We start from the raw sequence: 6,247 nt of genomic DNA, 5'->3' as shown, positions 1-6,247 counted from the left end.
TGGTATTTATTTTAGTGTATAGGGATTGCCCTGAGACACGCCTAGGTCCTACCTTAAACTGGCTTCTTTCCCACACACTTTAGCTTAGTTTAATTTAGGTTAGGAAAACATTTCAATTGTCATTCGAGTCAGGCTGTTCAGGGGGGTTTCTCCACGCTCCTGGCTGGCTTTAGACTCACGTAGAAAAGGGATGATAGTCGCAGTGTCTGTCATTTATATTCGATCCTAAAACCGGACGATTTGACGGCCGGCCTGGAAATAACTTCTCATACACTCCAGAGTTCACACATTTTTTAAGCATATTACCATGTTGTTCGTAATAATTGGGGTTAATTGTTTCAAAATAAAACAATAATATACCATGTCATGCACTTTTTTAATACACAGTATTTGAATAAATTTTCCCTAACACATAAACCATACACGCTGACGTCATGAGTTTTTCAAGGTAACCTAATTTGGTACGTCTCTGGAGTTATACTTAATTTATAACCCATTTGCAACAAGTCAAATGAATCGGAAACACATTGTCGAATAAAATTAGTAAGTATTAATTATTATATCTGTGACATCTTAATTATGTTACTTAGATACAGTGTGCTATCTGTACAAGAGTAAAATTTAACATTAGAGGTATGACAATTCATAATATTGTAAGTTTAATTGTACTTTTTTAATAACTACAAAAATACATACAAATTATGCAGATTTTCCTAGTTATATCCACTAAGAACACGGATATTTAATCATATCGGTAATTCATTAATTATTTATAGGGGAGACATTGAAGCAAACATTTTCTTTCAATTATTATACATATATGTGTAAGTATGCGTGTGTGTATATATAAGTCCACATTCGGCATTATCAATATGTATGTAATTGGGAAATTTATACATTGGAAGAATTTTTATAACTTGCAGGGTTATGCGGGATTGTGTAAAAAAATATGTACCTAACAATGAAAGGTGAGTATGTTAACATTTTCCAAATGAGGCTCAAAGATAAAGTTACGACACATTTTAAATTTACCTTTTTTGATTCAGGACCGTAGCTTATCAACTGTTCTGGTTCAGAAACTATCTTAATTATTACAAAGTACATCAGAATCCAGTGACGACCGGTGTATGAGCTGCAGCAGGGGAGTCAGTTTGCAAGCGCACTGACATTCACGACAAGCTTGATTCACCAATGCCCACAATGTCACAGAGGAGCCAGCGATTATCAACCAGTCGCAGCCACGCAGTGCGACGCTGCGTCTACTGGAAACAATTCTGAAGAGTTGGAATCTGCTGCATTCATTCGCTAGTCACCACAATAACAATACATTAGAATAATGTTGTTTATATACTATTGAGACCTTGCATGTGATGGTAACGGGCCAGCATCTCGTTACCTGTATTTAAGGGGCGAGAACATATCAATTAGTTCTGGAAAAAAAATTCCCAAGAATTATTAAAATAAAGTACATGAAAGATGCTGTTAATTGTACACCATACAAAGTACATGCTGCATTTCAACAAATGTGCTTGTATGGTTAACGTAACGTTATATCAATGAGTAAATAGAAAATTTTATTCGAAATTTAGTCATTAGCCAACCCCAAGTGTGAAAGATATTCAAGCAATTATTTGCAATGTTGCAAATATGTTTTAAAATGGTGCAATTTATGGCTTACTTTTTCAATTTTTCTTTGTAATGAAACAAGAAACAACTTGCAACGTCACAAAAGGCTCGCTCAGGAAGGAGGGTGCAACCTCTCTTTGGAACGATCCTCTTGTTCAATGTCAAATGAGCTACTTGTCACTTGCATTTGTTATTTTCCTAGTGTTAACTAAGAGGTTTCTTATATTTCAATGGTGGTATACACCACAACACTTTATATTTGTTCGGTACATTCGTATAAGGGAAACTGTAATTACATAATCCAGAGAACATAACATCACTTGGAAACCACGCGTACTAAGTGTAAGGTTCTATCATATTGTCACGTCTCACTTTCAGAGGGGGGGTTCAATTCTTCAAAAATGTAGCTCTGAACATAAGAAACTCAAAACATTAACTAGCCATAGAGCATCTCACTGAGGATTGAATCTTAGTAGGTGTATTCTTATACAAGAATAGAAAATCAGGATACTGAGAAAAAAATAAGAGTAACCTAAAAACAATAGAACAATCACATTTATTTATAACAATTAAATAAAGCTGACAAATAATGAGGCACCTTCCATGTCCGCTACCAGCCTTATAGATATTCCGACAGAAAAACAATAAACCATATATAAGATTTTCTTAGTAGTACTAACACATTAACATAATCGTAATAATTTCCTCCAGGCCACCCAGTGATACCAAGCTTCATTAGCTCTTCCACAACTTCATTTTTAAAATTTATTAAGAACATCCACTACCTTGAAACGGATTTTAGAAATTATTTAGTTTAAGTTTATAACGTCATCATTTACATGAAAAGACAAGGATCGTGATGCAAACAAATTACCGAGTTATACTTGAAAATAAAAAGGGAACGGTAGTGCTCAACGTATTACACGTTAAAACCACTAAGTTTCTAAGAACAAATTATTTATAAGAGCAAATAATACACCAAACGAGAATTTTTAAAGTTAACTACGAAGAAACACTGAAGGCTAAGAGTCCGGCATCACTCAGGCGCCATTTCCGATAGCACTCACCTAACCATTACCAAGTCGCCGCGCGGCCGGGCAGCATGACAGCCTTCCACAGGATTACCGCCCCGCGAAAACATTTTACATCTCTTTTAAGCTATTTTCTTGGCCGCAAAACCCCTACGGGGAAAACATCCTGACGGGAAGTTTTCCTGTGTTTTACAAACACGTAAAGTTATTACAACAAGCCGGCCGCGCGGTCGGCCGCGCCAGGTTGCCCACGTAGTCAGAAAACCGGCCGCTAGATTGCGACACTCGCCTGCGCACGGCGACTGCGCACAATCTGCGCTCTCAGCTGGCCTCAAAAAAAAACGACAAACAAGTCTGCGCCGCGTTTCTCCGGAACTGCAGCAAACAACGTGTCAGCTGGCCTGGCTGAAACGCGGTCACGCCTGCGTTCCCAGACAAAGACGTGCAAGACTCGCACTCTTCCAGCCCCCCCGCAAACCCAAATCCAACAAAGGTGTTACCCCATCTTAGCGTGAGGGAAACCAAGTCCCGAACTAGCGAAAAGAATTTAAAAATTGTATTTTCAACAAATAAACTAATTAAATAAATTAATGATAATTTTGAGCTACGCGACATCACCCCGGGCGGCAGGAGCTTGTGCCCCACAAGCTTACAACAATGCTTGGGGAATATTTAAGTTTGCTTCAAAAAAAAAAAAACCAATTGTCCCTATCATTTCTATGTGATCCAGTTACAAATTTAAATTAGTGATTACAGTGGTTGTTGTTTAGGTATAAATACCAACTCTAAGTTCTACTAGCACTTATTGACAATTTCCTCTCGGAGGACAAATGTGTTTTACAAAATTTCACATGTTAGCACTGCTTGGGACAGCAAGCAGCCAGGAGGGATACGGCGAAGAGATGCACCAACTCAGGGCAGAGACAGGAACAGCCAGCGGAACTGTGAGCTGCAGAATCACACCCCACTCCAACTTCTGCCTCTCCCAGCCGGTTCATCCCGACGTCGTTCATCCCAACTGCTCGTCATCCACGGTACACGACACCATTCCTACACAAAATACATGAGCAGCATCAGGAGTCATACAATTACAAACAACTAAAAAAAAACTCTCAAACATCAAAATAATAGTGAACAAATCAAACAATTAAATTATCTTACTTAAGTTAATGACGTATTTTCATGTGTTTATCAAGAAGTATTCATGAGATCAACATAGATCAACACAACTAACCAAGGAGGGTCATACCAGGTATCAACACAAAAATAACTTTTAAAGATTCTTAAAACAAGTAACTATTCAAAAACTAAACTCGTAACTCATCTGCAATATTCAACATCTGACGAAGAACTACTATCACTGTTCTCAGGGTTTTTTACTTTGTCATCCAATATTTCAATTGTGTATTTACTAGCCATCCCTAATAGACTCCACCTTAAATTATTTTCATTAGTCCTTAACTTAAGCATACATTTCACATTTCACCTTAAATTAATTATTGTTAGACAAATACAGCCATCCCTGGTCTCCCACTGGTTTCCTGAAATAACCTAAAATAAATTTTATTATCATTACACAATTAATCCTATAAACACATCAATCTTAATACACCAGCTGCACTGCATGCTCTTCTTCTTCACTAAAATAAATCAAAATGTTAGACCACACCTAACACTCTTATCTTAATTTATTTTTCAGTATCCCAACATTCTTTATACCTACTAACCGGCGATCTCCACCATTTGTCACGTCTCACTTTCAGAGGGGGGGTTCAATTCTTCAAAAATGTAGCTCTGAACATAAGAAACTCAAAACATTAACTAGCCATAGAGCATCTCACTGAGGATTGAATCTTAGTAGGTGTATTCTTATACAAGAATAGAAAATCAGGATACTGAGAAAAAAATAAGAGTAACCTAAAAACAATAGAACAATCACATTTATTTATAACAATTAAATAAAGCTGACAAATAATGAGGCACCTTCCATGTCCGCTACCAGCCTTATAGATATTCCGACAGAAAAACAATAAACCATATATAAGATTTTCTTAGTAGTACTAACACATTAACATAATCGTAATAATTTCCTCCAGGCCACCCAGTGATACCAAGCTTCATTAGCTCTTCCACAACTTCATTTTTAAAATTTATTAAGAACATCCACTACCTTGAAACGGATTTTAGAAATTATTTAGTTTAAGTTTATAACGTCATCATTTACATGAAAAGACAAGGATCGTGATGCAAACAAATTACCGAGTTATACTTGAAAATAAAAAGGGAACGGTAGTGCTCAACGTATTACACGTTAAAACCACTAAGTTTCTAAGAACAAATTATTTATAAGAGCAAATAATACACCAAACGAGAATTTTTAAAGTTAACTACGAAGAAACACTGAAGGCTAAGAGTCCGGCATCACTCAGGCGCCATTTCCGATAGCACTCACCTAACCATTACCAAGTCGCCGCGCGGCCGGGCAGCATGACAGCCTTCCACAGGATTACCGCCCCGCGAAAACATTTTACATCTCTTTTAAGCTATTTTCTTGGCCGCAAAACCCCTACGGGGAAAACATCCTGACGGGAAGTTTTCCTGTGTTTTACAAACACGTAAAGTTATTACAACAAGCCGGCCGCGCGGTCGGCCGCGCCAGGTTGCCCACGTAGTCAGAAAACCGGCCGCTAGATTGCGACACTCGCCTGCGCACGGCGACTGCGCACAATCTGCGCTCTCAGCTGGCCTCAAAAAAAAACGACAAACAAGTCTGCGCCGCGTTTCTCCGGAACTGCAGCAAACAACGTGTCAGCTGGCCTGGCTGAAACGCGGTCACGCCTGCGTTCCCAGACAAAGACGTGCAAGACTCGCACTCTTCCAGCCCCCCCCGCAAACCCAAATCCAACAAAGGTGTTACCCCATCTTAGCGTGAGGGAAACCAAGTCCCGAACTAGCGAAAAGAATTTAAAAATTGTATTTTCAACAAATAAACTAATTAAATAAATTAATGATAATTTTGAGCTACGCGACAATATAGTTAAACAAGTTTGGCTGGCAACAAACACAACAAATTATAATCGGCATTAAACGCAACATTCCCAGTCCATTGACCATAGTTCGAGTGCTTATAGAAGTTCTATATGAAACCAAATAAAAATAATTCTGTAATACTACTGTTATTATTCTCAAATGTATAGAAATATGGTTGTTCCTTCTTGTAATGGTACAGAACACAAAGGTTTACAGAAATATTGTGTCACTTAACAAACATTTGTATTTTTACATATGGACCCCTAATTCGGTTCCAATTACAATTTATCTTAATCTGTTTTAGCACAATATTGAGCTTAAAATTTCTTATCCTAATTACACTTCTCAACTACCTATGCGGAAATCGGATCAAATTGTTTTCTAATAAATAAAAAATCGAATAAATAGATACTTAAGCCTACATAACACCATACAGTTTCTGCGAGAATATTTATTACGTACTCATAACACTTAAGAAAATGTTACACAAATCATTGCTTGATATTCATTCGTTCTTCTGTTCTGTCAACTGTGAACATAACGGGTGAATCATCGTGAAG

The 6,247-nt window shown here is 37.5% G+C and overlaps 1 long non-coding RNA gene across 1 annotated transcript; it reads right to left on the bottom strand.

Moving 5' to 3' along the window:
• Nucleotides 1–359: 359 nt before the first annotated feature.
• On the bottom strand, nt 360–6,247 carry LOC134529731 (uncharacterized). The gene is made up of 2 exons (XR_010074684.1): nt 6,110–6,247; nt 360–1,262 (listed from the first exon to the last, which is right to left on the bottom strand). It is a non-coding gene; the product is annotated as an uncharacterized LOC134529731 (long non-coding RNA).

Source organism: Bacillus rossius, chromosome 2, assembly GCF_032445375.1.
Source record: "Bacillus rossius redtenbacheri isolate Brsri chromosome 2, Brsri_v3, whole genome shotgun sequence".
NCBI lineage: Eukaryota > Metazoa > Arthropoda > Insecta > Phasmatodea > Bacillidae > Bacillus > Bacillus rossius.
Note: the sequence above shows the minus strand (reverse complement) of the source record. Positions and strands in the feature narration are given on the sequence as shown.